The 23,180-nt window shown below is 44.9% G+C and overlaps 1 protein-coding gene across 3 annotated transcripts in view; it reads right to left on the bottom strand.

Moving 5' to 3' along the window:
* The window catches only part of prkag2a (protein kinase, AMP-activated, gamma 2 non-catalytic subunit a), a 448,776-nt gene that overhangs the window by 382,297 nt on the left and 43,299 nt on the right, over window positions 1–23,180 (bottom strand). The window lies entirely within an intron of this gene.

Below are 23,180 nucleotides of genomic sequence, written 5' to 3'. Positions count from 1 at the left end.
TATCTGAGACTCGAAACAGAAATCATCAGAAATGCACATCAGGTCACTGCATCTGTTAGGAGTGTAGATGAGTTATCTTGTCAGGTGTAGAACTAACTTTAAAGTACAGACGAGCATTTGCAAAGGGAGGGTTCATCTGCTAGTTCTGACAAAGTTCTACACCTGAAACATTAACATCGTCTGTTTTGAACACGACACCCATGACTTTCTTTTTCACTATTAACCACGCTACCAATCTTGGTGTCATGTGCAAACTTACTTATTGTTCCCCCACCATAGAAAGCATTCTTTCTGGTTGTATCACAGCTTGGTACGGCTCCTGCTCTGCCCAAGGCCGCAAGAAACCACAAAAGGTTGTGAATATAGCCCAATCCATCACGCAAACCAGCCTCCCATCCAATGACTCTGTCTACACTTCCCACTGCCTTGGCAAAGCAGGCAGCATAATTAAGGAGCCCACGCACCTTGGACATTCTCTCTTCCACCTTCTTCAGATACAAAAGTCTGAGGTCATGTACCAACCAACTCAAGAACAGCTTCTTCCCTGCTGCTGTCAGACTTTTGAATGGACATACCTTGCATTAAGTTGATCTTTCTCTACACCCTAGCTATGACTGTAACACTACATTCTGCACTCTCTCATTTCCTTCTCTATGAACGGCATGTTTTGTTTGTATGGCTTGCCATCAGTACTTTTCACTGTATGTTAATACATGTGACCATAGTAAATCAAATCATTCTCATCTATATCATTTATGTATGTAATAAATAATAAGGGACTCAGCACTGAACCTTATGTTACGCCACTGTAGACCAGCCTCCACTCACTCAAACAGCCTTCTACCACCACCCTTTGTATCCAATTACTAAGCCAGTTTTGGATCCATCTCACCAAGTTTCCTGAATTCCATGTGCTTCAACCTTCTCAATCAGCCTCCCAGGTGGGACCTTGTCAAACACTTAGCTAAAATCCATATAAACTATGTCAACTGCACTTCCCTCATCCAACACTCAATCACTTTTTCAAAAAATGTTATCAAATTTGTGAGTTGTGAGCTCCCTCTGACAAAGCCATTCTGACTATCCCTAATCAACTCATGCCTTTCCAAATGGAGATCAATTCTCTCCTTTAGAATCTTCTCCAGTAGTTCTCCCACTACTATCGTGAGATTCACCTGGTGAGGCGGAACCTGGTTCATCTCTCCCACCCTTCTTGAAAAGTACAAAGAGCAAAGCATTACAGCACAGGAACAGGCCCTTCGACCCTCCAAGCCTGCACCAACCATGTTGCCCAACTGAACTAAAACCACTACCCTTCCGGGAACCATATCTCTCTATTCCCATCCTATTCACGTATTTGTCAAGACACCCCTTAAAAGTCACTGCTTCCACTACCTTCCCCGGCAGCAAGTTCCAGGCACCCAACACCCCCTGTGTAAAAAGATTTGCCTCATACATCTCCTTTAAACCTTGCCCCTTGCATCTTAAACCTATGCCCCCAGTAATTGACTCTTTCACCCTGGGAAAAAGCTTCTGACTATGTAGAACCACAGTATCTGTCCTCTAGTCCTTCAGCACTTTGCCCCTGGTCAGAGAGAGGAATTAAAAGATTGCGTCAGAGCCCCTGCAATTTCCTGCCTCACCTCCCATGAGATGCAATTCATCCGGGCCTGGAGATTTGTCCATTTTTAAGCCTGTCAAAGCTCCAATACCTCCTCACTTCCTATACCAAACTGCTCAAGGTCCTCCTAGTCCCCTTTCCTGAACTCTGTTCATTCATTCTCATTCTCCTGATTGAAGACCGATGAGAATTATTTAACATTCTTCCAACATCCTGTGGCTTCATACACAGATACATAGATCGTCTTAGTTCATCTGTCAAATCAGCACCTCTAAATCATGTACAACTTCCCAATGGTCATCGTAGTTCACCTTCCGTCGATGTCACCTGCTGCCTCGATTTATTTTGCATCTTGGGCTACAATCTGCTCGCAGGAAATGAATTCATTTTCAATGTGCACAAGTTACATTCCCTACATTAAAACAGTGACTACACTTCAAAATTCCTTCATTGGTTATGAAGCACTTTGGGACACCCTGAGATCATGAAAGGGGTTGTATAAAGGCAAGTTCTCCCTTTCACAAGCTTATCTTTCAGTTTGTTCTCCGGCTCGCTCTTGTACGTCGCTCCCTAACAGCACTGTGGGTGTACCTACATTTCAGGGACTGCAGTGGTTCAAGGAGACAGCTCACTACCACCTTCTGAAGGGCAACTAGGGATGGGCAATAAATGCTGGCCTTAGTGATGCACGCATCCCATAAATCTATTTTTAAAAATATCGGCGTGTGAAATCCTACTCCAGTTATTTTCCAATGCCCTCCATGCTTTGGTCAGTGTCAGCTATATGCTCCAGCAAATGCATCGAACAGCTGTGTATTCACAGGCTGGAGATTCCAACTAGCACACCGTACTCGCAAAATGCACGGCGAAGGCACAAGAGGCCCAAACTTGCACCAATGATTCAATTTATTATTGTCACATGCATAGGGATACAGTGAAAAGTATTGTTTCTTGCACGCTATACAGGCAAAACATACTGTTCATAGGGGAGAAGAAAAAGGAGAGAGTGCAGAATGTAGTGTTACAGTCATAGCTAGGGTGTAGAGAAAGATCGGTTTAATATATGGCAGGTCCATTCAAAAGTCTGATGGCAGCAAGGAAGCAACATTTAAGATGTTGTAGCAAAATCCCATAGGACCAACTAATTTTGAAAAACTTTAGCTTTGTCAAGAAAATCACTTCATTGCACAAGCCTTCTGTAATGTTCATATTTCCCATGCCCATTCACATGGATTATATATATCACTCAGTGAACTCACTGACTCCTGAAATCACACCAAGTGACAATCTGCAATTAATTTCCTTTGAATCTATCTTCTACGCACAAAGTGATAAATGTTGTGAAGGCTATACATTGTCTAATTAATTTGATGCAAATTCTCCAGGTTAAAAAAAAACATTTGAAACCTGTAGTTACGATGGTGGGAATTTGAAACCTGTGGAAGCTTAACCTCATCTATCTGAGAAAGGTTAATAAGGGATGGAGGAAGTGGCACCATAATTTATAAGGGATTGAGTTTACTTCAAATGGTGACACTGTTAATGAGATATTGGAATCAAATGGATCATCTTTCAGAGAGCCAGTAATCAGGTCCAGGCAAGTCTGTAGTGCCTGGAGCGTGATTGGGGATAAGACCAGCAACTTTCTCAAGGAGTGGACCTGTCACCAGCGAATAATCCAGAATGAAATTTCAAGTTCAATCTGATGCAAATTGGTTAACTCATGACAATCGAGAACATTGGTCTTAATTAGCTGAGCAGCACTTCCCAAACCACCCTCACGTAATCCTAAACCCCCCACACAGACACACACACACTCCCAACCACCGACCCCACACACATAATCCTACACACACACACAATCCCAACCACCCCCCGCCACACACACATAATCCTAACCATACACACACACACCCAACCCCCTCCCGCGCGCGCGTACACACACACACACACACAATCCCAAACCTCCCACACACTACCCCAACATGACACGCCAATCCTTCGTCATGAAAATCCTACAATTCTCGAGCTAACATCACCCTGGGAATACCTTCACTACAGGTACTGGACAGGTTCATAAGGAAGACTCATGATAACCACCCTCTCAGAGGCAACCAGACCTCAATAATAAATATTGGGTTTATCAGAGAGAATGAATAAGAAACTTATTGCAGGACAAGGATCCAAGAAGCAAAGTTCTGGATGAGTTCAGTGCTGCCTTGTATACTCTGAAGTGCTGTTCCAGGCTGGAGAGCCACTTCAGGTTGCGCCAGAGTGTTGAAGTTGGAGTGCGGAAGTTTTAATGGTTAATTTCTACTTAAGGTCTGGGCTGGAATTTTTTTGCCATCCCGCCTGCCACGGGAATCGGAGCGGGTGAGGCACGGACCATGGAATGGTTCGTTGACCGCAGAGGGATTTTTACGGTTTCGGGATGAGCGAGGCCGTAAAATTCCATTCCTAGTCTTTTCTTTAAATTTAGCGTTTAACTAAAGTTGCTTTTTGGGTTGGGTGAAGTTAGCCCAGCTTTAAATAAGCTTGGCTTGGAGCTACCGCGAGTTAAGTAGATAACTGGTTTAAACTAGTTTTCAGAAGCTTGAATCGGGGAATATAAAAACAGGCCATCTTCCTGCTGCTTTGGGCTACATGAGAGTGCGGAAGTTAAAGTTTGGCAAGTGAGGGAGTTTGTTGAAAATTAGGAGACACTGTTATTTTCCACCTTTCCTCACTTTGCTACAGGAGAAGCCCATATAACAGCAGGAGTTTAGGGACAGAGAGTCCAATAAATAACAAGAGCAAGAGAGTGAGAAAGCGAGAACATGTGAGGGAGTGCGAGATCAGGGAGTTTGCAGATAAACTCTTAAAGTAACACCATCAGAGTCCCAGCAGTTGATTGGGTGCTATGTATAGGCCTTTCTGGCCTCAGCACAGAGGAAACAATTGGTGAGTGACAGGTGAGTTATCACATTATACTGTACTACAACACATGCTTTATTTAAAGTTTAAGGTATGTCAGTGCAGCTCAGCCACGTGGAATGTACGTCCTGTGGGATGTGGGAAGTCATGCATGCCAAAATTGACCTTAATGACTACATCTACAGCAAGTGTCACCAACAGCAGAAACTTGAAGTCTAGGTTGTGGAACTAAAAAGTGGCAGCTGCATTTACTGTGGTGGATCCACAAGGTTAAGGCTGATGTGGGAAATTATCAAGGATGGTGCTGGGGCAGGATTTGTTGGATGGCAGGATTCCCTGCCCTATCACCCAAAGAGTTGGCGGCAAACACATTCCTATTGATCATGGCAGCACCGCAGCCATTTAGTGCCCCGCTGGGTGTTTAACGGCTAGAGAAAGAGCTGCCAGCCAACAAAATGAACCAGCAGCACCAGTCACAGCAATGTCCACGACCTGGACCACAAGCTGTCCCAGAGTCCAGAACCAGATACATGCAGGGCAAGAACGGGAGGCGGACGAGTGCATGGGAGAGGCTGTGGGTTAGGAATAATAAACGGAGGGGGCAGACCTGGGGAGGGAGGGAGGGAGGAGGGAGAATGGGGGTGTTGCCCAATGCCTTTGAGGCACTCCTTCCCCGTAGCAACACCTGAGTTACTTCACAAGAACATAAAATCAGGCAAAAAAAAAAGGGGAGTATTTAATGAATGGCAGGACACTGAGAACCTCAGGAGAACAGAGGATCTTGGGGTAATTATTCAAAGATCTCTGAAGTTGGCTAAGCATGTGAATTGGATATTTAAGGCGGCATGAGGGGCACTTGCTTTCCTCAACTGTGGTATAGAGTATAAAGCCAAAAAAAGAGGTAGGCTGCAAAGAGTGGCTAAAAGATAGAAACATGCCATGGTTTAAGAATTCCAGAACTTTGGGCGTGGATGGCCAGAGACAAAGCGAGAAGTGGGAGGCCACAGTAAGTGGAGAGTGCATGAGAGGCCAGTGTTGGACAAGCCTGGGGTTTTCAGAGGATTGTGCTGAAGGAGATTAGAAACAGCCAGGGGCTAGGCAATGGAGAAATTGCCACAGGCTGATGGAGAATCTTAAAACAAAATACTGGTTGACCAGGATCCAATGTAGATCAGCAAGAGCAGGGTAAATAAAAAGAAAGCATTCTTTCTGGTTGTATCACAGCTTGGTATCACTCCTGCTCTGTCCAAGACTACAGCGAGAGACTACAGCATCTTCCTTAGACACCAGTAGTGCCAGAGGATTGGAGAATTGAAAATGTTCCCCTTGTTCCAAAAGATTAATATTTTAAACTTAAATCAGAGTAACTATGTGGGAATGAAAGTGGAGTTAGCTGAAGTCGAAAGATGTGCCGGCTCGGTTGAATGGCCATGAGAAATTGACGATAGTGTCAGAGAGAATAGCGGGGTAAACGTGTGGAGTTACAGGAATGGGGCCTGGGTGGGATTGTGGTCAATGCAGACTCAACGGGCCAAATGGCCTTCTTCTGCACTGTAGGGATTCTATTCTACAAAGTGAAACGGGATACTATGCTTGGAGATTGGTCAATAGAGAAGCAGCGGCAGCCATTTAAGGCAATGGCCTAGTGTATTATTGCTAGACTATTATTCCAGAAACTCAGCTAATGTGTATTCTTTCTGGTTGTGTCACAGCTTGGTGTGGCTCCTGCACTGGGCAAGACTGCAAGAAACTACAAAGGGTCATGAACAAAGCCCAGTCAATCACACAAACCAGCCTCCCCACTCACTGGCTCTGTCTACACTTCCCACTGCCTCGGAAAAGCAGCCAGCGTAATCAAGGATCCCACGTGCCCCAGACATTTTCTCTTCCACCTTCTTCCTTTGGGAAAAAGATACAAAAGTCTGAGATCACGTACCAACCGACTCAAGAACAGCTTCTTCCCTGCTGCTGTCAGGCTTTTGAATGGATCTATCTTGCATTAAGTTGATCTTTCTCTCCGCTATGACTGTAATACTAATACATTCTGCACTCTCTCCTTTCCTTCCCTACATATGGTATACTTTGTCTGTATAGCACACTGGAAACAACACTTTTCACTGTATCCTAATACATGTGACAATAATAAATCAAGTCAAAAGTTAACTCTGGAGCAAATAGCTAACCTGTCCTATAATGTGTACTGCTGCTTTTTGAGGTAGATTTACGCAAAAGGATGCATAGTCTTCGCTGTTCCTCTATTTTCTTACGTTCTCATGCATTTTTCTTTTTTTGAGGCTGAACTTTCCATTCTCTCTTCATGTTGTACGTTCTAAAAAGTATTGTTCAGTTCTGCTCCCAAAGGACAAATTAACGCAAACAGCTTGTTTCACTGCTGGCAATTACACCAGAACAAAAATAATAAAACAGATGCACAGGAAACCTTGAACCATTGAGTCAGAATGACCTGCCAGAATAATGATAAAGCATTAAATTATGTACCCACCTAAATCCAGCAGGTAATCCCTCAATGAAGCAAAAAGCGGTACCCACATTAAGAAATCCTCTACCATGAATTACGTTCGAGAAAAGGTGTAAACTTGGTCGGTATCCTTTGAATGGTTTGAGTGGGTAACGGCTTTAGTATTTCAATTATTGTAATAGTTTTACCAGGTGCTGGGTGAGAGAACGAGACTACTGCCTGTGATCAGATGGCAATATGTGACATGATTAACATCACATGCAGCTTTCCACATCTGCCCCAAAATATTACGTTGGGCCATTACCCCAATTAAGTATGGGAAACAGAAACTGGCTAATGCTTTTTTCCATCCATTTCACGATGTTCTCTTCCCAAGGTAAAGTAAAGTTTATTTATTAGAGTCAAGTAAGGCTTACGTTAACCCTGCAATTAAGTTACTGTGAAATTCCCCCAGTCACCACACTCCAGCACCTGTTCCGGTCAATGTACCTAACCAGCGTGTCTTTCTGACTGTGGGAGGAAACCAGAGCAGCCAGAAGAAACCCACGCAGACATGGGGAGAATGTGCAAACTCCACACAGACAGTGACCCAAGCCGGGAATCAAACTCAGGACCCTGACACTGTGAAGTAGCAGTGCTAACCACTGTGCTGCCCCCAGATAACAGTCACCCCCCCTCCAGTAACAGGGCTTTTTTGCCTCTCCTAGCCAAAATTCCAATTTTTCAAGGCTTTTAAGAAAGCTCTTGGCCAAAGCTTTTAAGATTAAGCAGATTAATTTAGCATGTTAGCTCTGACAGGTCAAGGTTAATTTGGAAAGCTAAAATTATCCCCAGCTGCCCTGGAAGGCATACACATTCATTATCAAAATGACAAACATTCAAGGATGAAACAAAGGATAAAAGCAAATTACTGCAGATGTTGGAATCTGAAACCAAAAGAGACAATGCTCGAAAATCTCAGCCGGTCTGGTAACCACTGTAAGGAGAGAAAAGAGCTGACATTTCGAGTCCAGGTGACTGTTTGTCAAAGCTAAAATGCACGGAAAGTGGGAGATATTTATACTGCAGGGTGAGGGAATGAAAGATGAGTCATAGTCACAAAAACAAGGAGAAAGGCTGCTAACAGCAGTCCATAGAGAGAATAGAAGGCCAAACAGCAGAGAAGCTAAACTCAGGAGATGAGTTGTGACAGATGAAGATGTGGGGGGGAGGAGGGAAATGGATGGGAGAGAGATAAAACTGAGGGAAAAGGGAAGCAAAGGGGAAGCAAGGATGAAACAATGTGGGTTATTTTCTAACCTTGCTGCTCCTGTCACAGATTGCACCAACCTAAAAAAAAATCGTGTAGGTTCAGTGCCAGATGTCTGCAACCATCCCCAGTTCCTTGCTAATGATGCAAATGAGGAAGTAGCATTGAAATATGTGCAGCTCAATTCTTCTAGCTCCCAAGATCTTCTGGCCTTCGGGTGCACACAAGTGAGAATCTGTATTGTGAGAATCAGTACTGTCTCCACTAGCAGAGACCCAGCGTGATGGCCATGCTGGGGTGGCTCGGAGTCCAGGTGGTTGGGGGCATGGTCAGGCAGTGTCCATCAGGCGCCCTGGACAATGCCAAGAGAGTGGAGTTATGTCAGGGCTCGTGCAGGGATGGGGCATGAAGGCGGTCATGATTGGAGGAAGGGGGGGGCGGGGGTGCATGTCAGGGGTCAGGCCCCAGTGCCCCGATGTCAGGAGGGGGTGAGCGAACATTCCACCGATTTCTTTTGGAGGGGGGGGGTGTTCGTGATGTCTATGTGGGGTGGGGGGGATGGGGTCTGCCACTGAGATCAGGCGCTCTTGCAAAATGGCGCCCAAACACTTTGACGCTCCCCCACCCCCATGTAGTACCAGCACGCACAACTCACCATTCTGCCAAACAGAAAAGTGACTTGAGTGTGGGACGACCGTGGTGCAGAGAGCGCCTGTGGGAACCTCGCAGATCACGCCAGCATTCTCGCCATTATGAAACTCAGTTTAAAAGTTCATTTACTGGTGTCATAATTAAGGCTTACATTAACACTGCAATGAAGTGACTGTGAAATTCCCCTAGTTGCCACACTCCGGCGCCTGTTCGGGCCAATGCACTTAATCAGCACGTCTTTCAGACTGGAGCAGGAAACTGGAGCACCCACACAGACACAGGGAGAATGTGCAAACTCCACACAGACAGTGACCCAAGCCGGGAATCGAACCCGGGTCCCTGGCACCGTGAGACAGCACTGCTAACCACTGTGCCACCTGATTCTAACACATCACCTTATTTTAATCTGAAGCAATTCCTCTCCTTATCCATTATGTACTAATCCATCGGAGTCTCATCCTAATGTCAGCATTGTTGTGTCGGGCCACTCTTCAAGCTGAATACAGTAATAACTGACACTGGGAAAATTACATGAACCCTTAGTCCCAAGATTGGCTACAGTTAAACGCACTTTGTTACTTATTGGGAATCCAATTATGGGGGAAATCTTCCTCCCGTTTTCTAATCTGTCATTTTTCCACACGTTTCCTCCATGTCCTCCAGGAGTGCAGGAGTAATGGGAAGCTGCAGTTCTGGCTCAAAGTGCTAGCAGGGACACGATAGGTCAAGTGGCCTCCTCCTGTTCAATTTGATTCGATGATCCAACTAACAGTTAATTCACATCCATACCTGCGTATGAAGGGACAAACGATAGTTTGAGGAACATTGCCCGAAGGTTAACAGTGATAGCATTTTAAAAGATCTAAGAAAAGCAAAAAGCTATAAGAGAGGCACAGATAAATGACTAACAGATAGGAGAATGGAGGCAAGGGATGCGGAGATATATCAGCGATGGAAGAAGGTGTGATAGAGTCCTTGCACAGACTTGGAAATACTATGCTTTGAATTCATATGCACTAAACCAAAAGCAAATTTATGATTTACACTTCAAACGTTTATAACTATAGTTAATTATGGGTTAAGGGAAGGCAAGGTTCAAGATTGATGGCGGCACAGTGGTTAGCACTATTGCCTCACAGCGCCAGGGACCCGGGTTCAATTCTCGGCTTGGGTCACCGTTTGTGTGGAGTTTGCACGTTCTCCCCGTGTCTGCATGGGTTTCCTCCGGGTGCTCTGATTTCCTCCCACAGTCCAAAGATGTGCGGGTTATGTTGACTGGCCATGCTAAATTACACAATAGCGTCAGAGGGATCGGCAGGGCAAATATATGAGGTTACAGGGACAGGGCCTGAGTGGGATCATTGTCGGTGCAGGTTTGAGGGGCCCAATGGCCCCCTTCTGCACTGTAGGGACTCTACGATTAAACTATGGCCACCTACATCTGTACACAAAAGCAGTTTGCCCTTGACTTCACAGTGCACCGCTGAACTATTCTCTCTCTGTACTTTGAATCCACTTTTGAATTCAGAATCGATTACAGCACAAACTTCAAATATCCTCAACAGCACAAGTGCATGAAAAATGCAGAGCTGTCAACTTCAAAGATATGGTAAATGTGATATCCATCATTAACAACTATGACAGTTTGAAATTCCATTTATAATACATGGATGTGGATTTTGAGCGAGACACACACAAAAAACAGCCCTTTCCAAGCAGATTGGGTGAATTTCTTGGAATGACAGACTGGGGAGACAACTAGTTAGGATTATAGCAGTGCAGTGGTTGTATTACTTAACTCGTCAGCAAGTTCCTGGGCTAATTATGGAATCCCCGCAGTGCAGAAGGATGCCATTCAACCCATCAAGTCTGCACCAACTCTCCAAAAGAGCATCTTCCCCAGGCCCACTCCCCCATCCGCGTCACCCCACACATTTACCATGGATAATCCACCTTACCAACACATCTTTTGGACACAAAGGGGCAATTTAGCTTGGCCAATCCACCTAATCAGCACATCTTTAGAGCATGGAAGGAAACTGGAGCACCCAGAGGAAACCCGCGAGGACATGGGGAGAATGTGCAAATTCCACACAGACAGACACCTGGGGCCAGAACAGAACCCAGGTCCCTGGCGCTGTGAGGCAGCAGTGCTAACCACTGTGCCACCCCATCAATAACCTGCAAGAACAGCAGTTTGAATCTCACCATTTCAGTCAAATTCATTTATTTTGGATTGAAATGGAAATAAAACAATTTTTAAAAATTAACCATCAAACTATCATCGTGAAATTTAAAACAAAAACACTTGGTTCACTGGCGAGACAGGTAGCACGGTAGCACAGGGGCGGCACAGTAGTTAGCACTGCTACCTCACAGCGCCAGTGACCTGGGTTCGATTCCTGGCTTGGGTCACTGTCTGTGTGGAGTTTGTACATTCTCCCCGTGTCTGCGTGGGTTTCCTCCAGGTGCACCAGTTTACTCCCACGGTCTGAAAGATGTGCAGGTTAGGTGCATTGACCTAAGTGGCGACTAGGGGAATTTCACAGTAACTTCATTGCGGTGTTAATCTAAGCCTTACTTGCGACAAATAAACAAACATTACTTTAAGAGGAGAATAGATTATCAGTCAATACAACAGGGAACCCAAAAGTCTTCTACTCCCACTGTAAAGGCAAGTAGCAGTGGCGTAGTGGTAACATCACTGGACTAGTAACCCAAAGGTCCAAGTTAATGCTTTGGGGTTCAAATCCAAGCAGTGTAGGAGGGGATGGGATGAGTCCTATAGAGATAAACAAGGTAATATATTCTCAGAGGTGCAGAAGGCGAGGAACCTTACTAAGTTTTGCGTATTGGTGCTCATTAAGCACAATTTCAGTAGAAGTGCAGGTAATGCAATGAATCAAAAGGGTGAAACACGAGATACTGGAAAGGCTGGCTATACTTCAAGGGTAGATATGTCAGACAGTACGGATCACTTGCATCCCAGGAAGCTGAAAGAAGTCAGAGTGGAGGGAGCATTAGGGCTTGCAATCTTCCCTAGATACTGGGAAGGTGCCAGAGGATTGGAGAGTGGCAAATTGGAGGAAAGGTGCAGAGACATTCCTGACAAATCAGTCTAATAACGAGTGTGTGTGTGTGTGTGTGTGTGTGTGAGAAAGAGAGACAGAGAGAATCAACAAACACTGGGAGAGGTTTCAGTACATGGAAGAAAGCACTAATTTATAAATAGTAGATTGTGTTTGACCTATCTAACTGATTTTTCTGGTGAATAAACAGACATTAGTTAAGGGAATGAGGAAGATTTTGTCAACGCGAGTTTTAAAAAGCAGTTTTGGTTGCTCTCCTTGGAGCAAAGATGATTGAGGGAACATTTGGTAGATGCTTTGTTAAGGTGGTAAGGAAAACTATTCCCACTAGTTATTGGAACAAGGATGCGGAGGTGCAGGTTTAAGGTTCTATACTAACGGTGCGGGGGGAAAGGAGAGGAAGAACCTCCTTAAGCAGTGAGTGCTAATGACCTGGGATTCACTGCTCACGAGAGTGGTGGAAGCAGAAACCATCAATGATTTTAAAAGCAAATTGGATTGGCACTTGAAGAAAATAAACTTGCGGAGCTACAGGTAGCAAATGGCATTTGGAACTGATTGGATTATTCCATAAACAGCTTAGACTTAATGGGCTGAATAGCCTCCCTCAGAGGATGGTGAGTGCCAGTTCATCGACATGGATGCCACCATCTCACGTGAGAACACCATCCACCAGAAACACGGTACATATTCTTGTGACTCAGCCAAAGTTGTCTACCTGATACGCTGCAGGAAAGGATGTCCCGAAGCATGGTACATTGGGGAGGCCATGCAGATGCTATGACAACGGATGAATGAGCACGGCTTGACAATCACCAGGCAGGAGTGTTCTCTTTCTGTCGGGGAACACTTCAGCAGTCAAGGGTATTCAGCCTCTGATCTTTGGGTAAGCGTTCTCCAAGGTGGCCTTCAAGACATATGACAGCGCAGAGTCGTTGAGCAGAGACCGATAACCAAATTCTGCACACAAGGATGGCCTCAACTGGGATCTTGGGTTCATGTTGCACTATCTGTAACCTGCATGACTTGTCTGAGCTTGCAAAAATCTCACTAACTGTCCTGGCTGGAGACAATACACACCTCTTTAACCTGTGCTTAAATCTTCTCTCCACTCACATTGTCTGCACCTGAATAAATTTGATTACCTGTAAACACTCGCGTTCCAACTCACATTATCCTGTAAATTGAATCTGTGTCTATATATGCCCTGTTTGTGAACAGATCTCCCACTCACTTGAAGAAGGAGTGACACTTACAAAGCTTGTGCTACCAGATAAACATGTTGGACTTTAACCTGGTGTTGAGAGACTTCTTACTGTGCAACTCCCACAGCGACATAGTTGACTCTTAACTGTCTTCTGAATTGACCCAGGAAGCCACACAAATAGAAAGTGGCTGACCACTACCTTCTCCGAGCACCAGGGATGGGCATTAAAAGCCAGCCTTGCCAGGTGGCACCAACATCAATTCCGGCCCCGGGTCACTAACTGTGTGGAGTTTGCACATTCTCCCATGACTGCATGGGTTTCCTCCAGGTGCTCCAGTTTTTCCCCCACAGTCCAAAGATGTGCAGGTTAGGTTAATTGGCCATACTAAATTAACCCTAGTGTCAGGGGGATTAGCAGGGTAAATGAATGGGGCTACGGGAGTAGGGCTTGGGTGGGATTGTGGTTGGCATAGACTCAATGGGCCAAATGGCCTCCTTCAGTACTATAGGGATTCTATGTACTGTATGTAACATCCTGAGAGTGAATTCAAAAGAATATGCCAGTTCAGAGGGAAGTGGTGATACCAGTGCACTGCATCATGACCCCAACGTGTGGGGAAACAGACACTACAAAAAGGACAACAGCGACACTGAAGTAGGTGATGAACAAATCATGAAATAATAAAATGTCAGCCGCAACACACCCTGAAACAAACTCTTATTTCTCTGGGAATTCCCCAAGGCTTGTTAACTAAAGTAAGCTCTCAGCTGTTGCCAAAATTGGGTTGGCAAAGCCCAAGCTATCACTACAGCTTCTTAACCTCTCCCTCTCTTTACTGCAGATACCTTTACAAGAAATGATTTTCAACAGGAGTGCTCAAACATTGTGAAACACAGGAAAGATGACTGGCATCCAGTTGGCTTTCCAGAATATTTAAACAATTTGGTGTCAAACACAGGTCCATTGACACCAGAAATAGAACAGGTAGAGGGACAACAGAAAGATCGGCCAGAAGTCATCGTCAACAGCAACCTATGTTTAAACATCACCTTTAACAAAGTAGAACCATCCCAAGGTGCTTCACAGGAGCGACTGCCAAACAAAATCTGACACCAGGCCAAAAAGGTTCATCAGGTTGATTCTGGAGATGAGGGGGTTTGCTTGTGGAGGAGAGATTGAGTAAAATGGGCCTGTACTCATTGGAGTTTAGAAGGTTGAGGGGAGATCTTATAGAGACATATAAGATAATGAAGGGGCTGGACAGGGTAGAAGCAGCGAGGTTATTTCCACTTACAATGGAAACAAGAACTAGGGGGCACAGCCTCAAAATACGGGAGAGTCAATTTAAACAGAGTTGAGGAGGAACTTCTTCTCCCGGAGAGTAGTGAACCTTTGGAATTCTCTGCCCAATGAAGCAGTAGAAGCTACCTCATTAAATGTGTTTAAGTCACAGACAGGTAGATTTTTAACCAATAAGGGAATTAAGGGTTATGGGGAGGGGCGAGTTAAGCAGAACTGAACCCACTATCAGATCAGCCATAATCTTATTGAATGGCGGGGCAGGCTCGAGGGGCTGGATGGCCTACTCCTGCTCCGATTTCTTATGTTCTTATGTAAATGAAGAGTCACTGGGACAGGGGGGAAGCAAAAGGATGGTCAAAGAGATCAGTGTTGAAAGGAGAAATGCAAGGTAGACTAGATGGAAAATGTTAGCGAGATAACTTCAGAGTCTAGGGCCTAAGTCAGGATTTCCCCAAATTGTGGGACATGACCCCACATTTTTGAGGTTGCAAGCTCCAAGGCCACAATTACAACCAATTTGTGTTGGCTGTAGGGTATTTTTAAATCCTCACTCTATTTATTATTCGTGGACATGGGCTACTGTCTGAGGTGCAATCGCTGCTACAAGACAAAACACCTTTGAACAGGTAGGTGTTTGATTATTTCTGTAATTTTCCAACGCTAAACTCCTGTTCTCCCACTCCACCCAACAACTGAAACTTCCCCTTGTCGCCCACTCAACAACTTTCATCCCAAGCTGAAGAGTTGTCAGACACCAATCTCCACCCCCACCCTTTGCCTCAGCCCCAAATCCCCCCACCACTCCAAACCCAAAGTTAAAGCTTTGAAGTTTATTAGGTGGCACAAGTAGGCTTACATTCACACTGCAATGAAATTACTGCAAAAACCCACGAGGTGCCACATTCCGATGCCTGTTCGGGTACACCGAGGGAGAATTTAGCACGGCCAATGCACCTAACCGGCTTGTCTTTCAGACTGTGGGAGGAAACCAGAGCACCCAGAGGAAACTCACACAGACACGGGGAGAACATGCAGACCCCGCACAGACAGTCACCCAAGCCAGCAATCGAACCACATTCACTTTGAGATTACACAAAGTCTGAGGCATTAAAATGAGTTCAGTCGGAAAAAAATGAATTAAGGAAGTTGTTGACAGGAAGAGGGATTAAAGTGCTTCAAGAGGACGTCTACAAGTGTGGGGGGGGGGGGGGGGCGGGGGGGTGAGTGAGAAAAAATTGACGCAGATTCAAAACACTGAAGTTTAGTTGCACAGCAAAGGCTAAAGGAATTTGGGAGCGTAAATGCTGGAAAATCTCAGCCGGTCTGGCAGCATCTGTGAGGAAAGAAAAGAGCTGACGTTTTGGGTCCAGATGACCCTTTTTCAAAGCTTTGACAAAAGGCCATCCAGACGCGCAACGTCAGCTCTTTTCTCTCCCTACAGATGCCGCCAGACCCGCTGAGATTTTCCAGCATTTTCTCTTCTGAGTTCAGATTCCAGCATCCGCAGTAATTTGCTTTCATGGAGGAAACTGGAATGGGGCAAGGTTGAGGAAGAGTTTAAAACTTCCCGCAGCAGAGATAAGCAGCCACTGAGGGTCGCACTCTGGAGGGAGGGTCGCATTTTTTTTTTTAAATGGAGATTGAACAATGATGCTGAAGTAATATTCCGGAGATCACAAAAGCACAAGAAAACAGCTCAGCGGTGGAGGCAGCCAATGTGGTGTTACAACTGAGTGCTATAAACTCAAAGAGTGCAGGGAAGTTCCCCCCCCACCCCCTCCTCCTCTAAACTAAACTGCCAGAAACACACAACAGATCAGGCAGCATCGGTGGATAGAGAAAGGCAGGGATAACATCTCAGGTCAATGACATGCCACCTGGTTCTGTGACACGTGGCAAGCTGCCTCCAAATAAACAAACTCACTAACCTAACTAATTGAACATTAATAAATTGCATGTGGCTGGCAAGACATTTTAAATCTGAAATGCCTTCCCACAGCAACCCTCGACGCTGCCTGAAATGTGAAAAGAGAATAGGTTAGATGACTCATTTCCTTCAGTGGCACGCTGCAGATTTGAATACATTCACCGAGAAAATATTCCTTGTCTGCTCTCGCCTTCCGGGGGGAATTCAATCAGAGGCCGCAAAACATCTCCCCAGGCGTTAGTGAACCTTGTTTGCTTTTCCCTGCAGTTAAACAAACCAATGGTTCAACTCAACCCACAAACTCACTTGCTCCGTCACTCTCCGCCCCCATCCCACCCAGAAAATAACTGTGTTAACTGCAGAGCCTGGGAAATGAAAAAGGTGAGATTATAGTGCAAGGGGCAGGCATCGCAACGAGCAAAGGCTTTAAACCCGGTAAGTAATCTCGAAAATACCAAAGCTGTATGAAGTTAGGAGAAGGAGGTTTCTCTTTAATGGGATCCAAAATATCAGCTTTTAGGATCGAAAGGAAAGTTCTACAAATGCTGGAAATCCAAAATGAAAACAGAAAATACTGCAACCACTCAGTAGCTGAGATAGCATCTGTGGGAAAGATAAGAGTTAATGTTTTGTGTTGCTTGTTGTATGTTTGGTTAGTAGGTCTCGCAAAGCAGTTCTGAGTCTTGCACCGTTGACCATAAAATGTTTATTGATCACACATAACAATGTACAGGATATGAGCCAACCCCATGCTTGCTTCCACACAGGTCTCTGTCCAATCCACAACTGACTAATCTCAGGTCATGTGTTCCTTTACATCACACTGTGGGTGGTACTGTTTCCCAGTCCCATGTTAACTCCTGTTATGCCAGATAACCTTATACTACATTGATGACTCCCCACCACTACCATCCCCAAAATTGTGCATCTCTTTATTACTACATAGATGCTTTCTAACCTGCTGAGTGTTTTATATTATTTCAGTCAGCAATTCAATCTGAACAACATCTATTCAATCTGTCCTGCCAACAGTAATTTGAAGAATCGCAGTAAGCGGTCACAATCTGAGTGTGGTGGAGGCAGATACAATTGGGACTATCATAAGTGTTTGAAGATTGGGAGGGCGGGGGTGCAGTGGAGGAATTAAACACAACCCTACGGGGAAAGACTGTGCGAGTCTAATTAACTAAATTGCTCTTGCAGAGAGCCAGGGCAGACATGTCGGTCCAAATGGCCTCCCTCTGCACTGCAATCATTCGATGATTCTCTTGGATGTGCTGTCAATTGGAACCCGATTTTGAAGTCCATAAGGTAGTCATAGAAAGGGTGGCAAATTGGTTGAACTGTTCCCTGAGCTTCTACCCTATAAAATGCATCAAACTATCTAGCTGGCCATTTGCAGTTTAAATATTAAATCAATGTGGGTCTTTGCACCTTCAGAAGCTAATAATTACAAAAACTACTAAATTTGCACTCTGTGGCCAAAGGCTTCGCAAGAACAGTAGCACAATGGTTATCACTTGTGCCTCCAGATATTTTAAAATTGAATTCAAATTTCACCAGCTGCCGCAGTGGATTCGACCCCAGGTCCCCAGAACATTACCGTGTCTCTGGATTACTCTGCATTGTTTAACTGGGAACCAAAGCCTCAGTTTTAAAATTCTAATCCTTGCTTTCAAAATCCTCCACGGCCCCTTAACCCTCCCAACCTCTACTCTCCTCCAGCCCCTGCATCCTTCAAGTTAGCTGAGCCCAATGCTTCTGTTTTTATAAACGGGCACCATATTTGCCAGTTTCTAATCTTGAGCAACTCTTTAGGATCCAATGAATTGGTCACTGCCATGGCCTGGGCCCTGCAGATTTCCTCTATCGCCTTCAGCGACCACGGAAATATCCACCTGGCCCAGAAGGTATGTTAGTCCTGCACATTTCATGATACTGCGAAGGCAGTGGTGAGCTGTCATCTTCAAGCTAATCCTTTTTGATTTGATTTATTACAATACCACTGTGTCACCACATTCCCCTAATAATCCTAGGGGATGCACTGCTGAGTGAATAAATCACTCTACTTTAGTTACACGAGCTTCTGTTATGTTCATAGTTGAAGTATCATGCCTTTTTCTCATCCCACACAGAAGAACAGATGTTGAAATTCTTGGAGAGAATACAAAAGAGTGCAGCTAGGATCAATGATTAAACTTTGTTACAAGGATTAACCAGTTTCCCATCCATTGACTCTGTCTACACTTCCCGCTGCCTCAGCAAAGCAGCCAGCATAATTAAGGACCTCAAGCACCCTGGACATTCTCTCTTCCACCTTCTTCGATCAGGAAAAACAGACTAAAGTCTGAGGTCTGACTCAAGAACAGCTTCTTCTCTGCTGCCATTAGACTTTTGAATGGACCTACCTCACATTCTATGACTCTATACTATTAAGTTGATCTTTCTCTACACCCTAGCTAGGGCTGTAACACTGCATTCTGCACTCTCCCCGTGTCTGCTTGGGTTTCTTCCGGGTGTTCTGGCTTCCTCCCAAAAGTCCAAGGATATGTGGAGTAGGTGGGTTGGCTATGCTAAATTGCCCCTTAATGTCAGGAGGACTAGCTAGTGTAAATGCATGGGTTTGTGGGGGTGGGGTCTGGGTGGGCTTGTGGTTGGTGTAGACTCAATAGGCCGAATGACCTCCTTCTGTACTGTAGTTTTCTACGATCTATGAAATTGTCTTCATTAAAATTATATCTCCCTGCTATTGATTTGCAACCATTTGATTTACACTTGTTTCTTTGCTCTGCGTATTATTTTTCATTTAAGTACTTCCAGGCCACATAAAGAAAGGATAATAATATTTACATAACAACCTAAAAGGTCCTCTTGCCTGTTAAGGTTGAAATGCTACCCCATCATTATTCAGGTTAAGCCTGAACCAGATGTTTTATGAGAGCTCATCTTAACTTCCTTGCTTTTGTGCTCAATGTTTCCATGAAGCTTTATTAACTGCTTTCTCAACCTGTCCTGCCACCTTCAGTGATTTTGCACATACGCTGCCAAGTGCCTCTGCTCCTGCAGTCTTCTTCAGGGTTGTACCCTTTTACCTTATATTACCTCTCCTTGTTCTTCCTACTAGAAGGTGTCATTTTGCACTTCTCTGCATTAAATTTTATCTACCACGTGCTCTTCAAATCTATTAGGGTAATGCTGATGGTGTCAGATTTATGGGTTGCTAAAAAGCATTTGAAAAAGTTGGCAAAGACTTCTCAGCAAAATTCTAGCTGATGGAATAAAGAAAGAGAAAGTAGGCAAGATGGCACAGTGGTTAGCACTGCTGCCTCACAGTGCCAGGGACCCAGATTCGATTCTGGATTGGGCCACTCACTGTCTGCACATTCTCCCCATGTCTGCGTGGGTTCCCACCAGATGCTCCAGTTTCCTCTACAGTCCAAAAGACGTGCTGGTTAGGTGCACTGGCCACGTTAAATTCTCCCTCAGTGTACCCGAACATGCGCAGGAGTGTGACGACCCGAGGACTTTTGCAGTAACTTCACTGCACTGTTAATGAATGCTTACTTATGATACTAATAAATAAATCAAATCAAAATCCTACACGCTACGACTGTATAAATCCTACTGCTGCTGCAGAGGAGGAGGAAGAGCGATGAAAGTAGGAGAGTGAGCAGAATCCTGGATTAAGAACTTTTCCTTCCTCAGGGCAATTCCTGTCCTCTCTGCCCCAACAGCTGGCTCCAGGATTGGCCTGCTAAATCATCAGAAGGCACACAAATCACAGAGCTTGGCAGAAACCATCATCATTTCAAGGGACCGATGACAACAGTGATGGAGTATTGTATCCATTCTCAAGCACTGCACTTTAGGAAGAATGTGAAGGCGCAGAAAAGATTTATGATAAGGATTCCACGGATGAAGGGCTTCAGTTCCATGGCTAGATTGATGAAGCTGGTATTGTTCTCCTTCGTGAAGGTGACCAGAGACTTGGTAGAGGTGTTCTAAATCACGGGGAGAAACTATTCCCACTGCCCAAAGAGTTGAGAGCCAGAGCGCACAGATTCACAAAAGAAGCAATGGCCATTGCAACATGAGGAAAAAGCTTGTTCCCCCTGCAAGAGGCTGTTTGGGATCTGGAATGCACAGCCTGAGCATGTGGTACAGGCAGATTCAATGGTGGTTTTCAGAGGGAACTGGAGGCAGCCAGGTCTGAATGGTAATAGCATAAAAGAACATTCTATGATTCTAATTAAAGTGTTCAATGTCAAATCAGGAACAAAAGAAGAAAGGGAGGGCAAGAACAATTGCACTGAGAGAGAAGACAGGAAAATAAACAGAAATTTTATTTTCAATTGCATATTTTTTAAAATTTAACAATTAAAGCTAGAAGAAATAAATTGTCACATTTTTTAATGGTTAATTTTCAGTACTGGTGAGTACTCTGGCAGTAATTAACAATTGGCACATCTTTAAAAGAATCTCTGACGGCTAATCCCAGCTGCAATAAATATGGTTGGACCTTAATTGGCTTCAAACATACATTGTGACACTTCAGACAAGAAATTTTTTTTTGCGGTTCAGTCAGTTTGTATTTGCCTTTCAAATATGGCAAACTCAACATGACTGAAATGCATTTTAATGGTGAACCAGACAACAAGGTGCAGCTTGACAGAGCAAGCAGGAGAGCAGCACAACCCAGGCCATAAACTTACGGTTTCACCATTCATTTGAATACTTGCCCTCTCCTGAAGTCACTGTAGCATTTGTGCAGCACTGAGCGCCATTAACATCACTATTACTTTGGGCAGCACGGTGACACAGTGGTTAGCACTGCTGACTCACAGCGCTGGGGACCTGGGTTCAACTCCGGCCTCAGGTCACTGCCTGTGTGGAGTCTGCACATTCTCCCTGTGCCTGCACGGATTTCCTCCGGGCGCTCCAGTTTCCTCCCACGGTCCAAAGATGTGCAGGTTAGGCTGATTGGCCATGCTAAATTGATCCAAGTATCAGAGGATTAGCAGGGTAAATATGTGGGATTATGTAGCCTGGTCAGGATTGTGGTGGGTGCAGACTCTATAGGCTGAATGGCCTCCTTCTGCACTGCAGGGATTCTATGAAATTATGGACCAATTTCTTTTTTTAGTGATGTTGATTGAGAGATTAATATTGGCCTGGGCACCAGGACAATATTCTTGAACCACTTCTTCAAGATAGTTTTGTTTTATCCTTTCACAGGATGTGGGCAACGCTAGCTGGACAGCACTTTTTGCCCATTTCTAACTGCCCATTTCAGAGGGCAGTTAGGAGTCAACCACATTGCTGTGGATCTGAAGTCACATGTTGGCCAGACCAGGTAACGACGCTAGTGAACCAAATGGGTTTTTACAACAATCGACAATGGTCACCGTTAGATTTTTAATTCCAGATTCTGAATTCAAATTTCACCACCTGCCATGGTGGGAATTGAACCTGGGTCCACAGGGCATTACCCTGAGTGTCTGGTTTACTAGCTCAGCGACAATAACACTACGCCACTGCTTCCCCACTGCCATGGGAGGAACTTTTGTGCCCACTTGAAAGGGTAGACAGTTTAGTAGCTTTTCTGAAAGACAGAACCATAGACCGTGCAGCACTCTTTCAGTGCTTCATGGGACAGCACTTTGCCAGGAAAATTTCATGCGTCACCCCAGTTAGCAGACAACTTTTCCCATGTATTGGTCTACAAGTGCTTGGGGAGCTCTATCCCCTTGTAAACTGGATTCCCAATCAAGCCCTGCCTATGTTTATCCTCGCTGCTAAATGTGGGGAAGGTAGTTGGTCACAGGCTGTTGCCTATCCTTCCTATCAGATTCAACCGAACTTTCTCTGGTTGTTCAAGGGAACATAAGAAGAACATAAGAAATAGGAGCAGGAGTAGGCCAACTAGCCCTTCGAGCCTGCCCTGCCATTCAATAAGATCACCCCTGATCTGAAGCGGCTCAGTTCCACTTTCCCGCTTTCTCCCCGATGGATCACTGCCAGGACAAATTTAGCCAAAGTGACCACGTAAAACAAAGTTAGCTCTTAACTTGGATTGTCGCTGGGATTCCTCTAAAATGGAGCAAGGAGCCCTGCCCTTGAAACTGCATTTACTGCATGACTAGGTTGGCAGAACTCACAGGGATGCAGAATCCCCACGGATGTCCAATCTGTGGTGACCACAGACAGATAACGATATGAAAACTCTCAGGTGGTGGTCAGGAGAGACCATTTTCAGTTCCATTCGTTAGTGATCAGCAGTTGTTTCACAGCCCCTTTTGGTCCATGTAGAAACTGAACAAAAGGGATCTTCCGCCAGCCTCTTTGTCTTTCCTACTCTACTCCCTCCCAGCAAACAGGGACGTCCACTCAGAAATAATTCTCTGTACTCCCATGTCGGAGTGCTGAAATTTACCTTCATAGATTGACCGCTGTGGTGTGAGTTATTCACCTGGCACATTCTCTCTCCCTCACATTCCTTCCCCCAATCGTTATCAAGGAATGTGGCAGGACAGAAAATAAATTGAAACAAGGCTTTTTTCAAAGAAAAAAGTTAAACTCCCTGTTGCCTCTGGATGCGGGAGATTTTAAAAATGGCACTGGATTATTTAGTGCAGGAGTCGAGACTTGAGTCAATTAGCTCCCCACCCACATGCTTTTGGTGTTTGTACATGACTCAGCAGGTTGTTACTACTTAATCCAGAGTGGTTGACTTCTGACAGC

The sequence above is a fragment of the Carcharhinus amblyrhynchos genome, chromosome 2 (genome assembly GCF_965287045.1).
Source record: "Carcharhinus amblyrhynchos chromosome 2, sCarAmb.v2.hapA, whole genome shotgun sequence".
NCBI lineage: Eukaryota > Metazoa > Chordata > Chondrichthyes > Carcharhiniformes > Carcharhinidae > Carcharhinus > Carcharhinus amblyrhynchos.
This window is presented reverse-complemented; position numbering and strand designations above follow the sequence as displayed.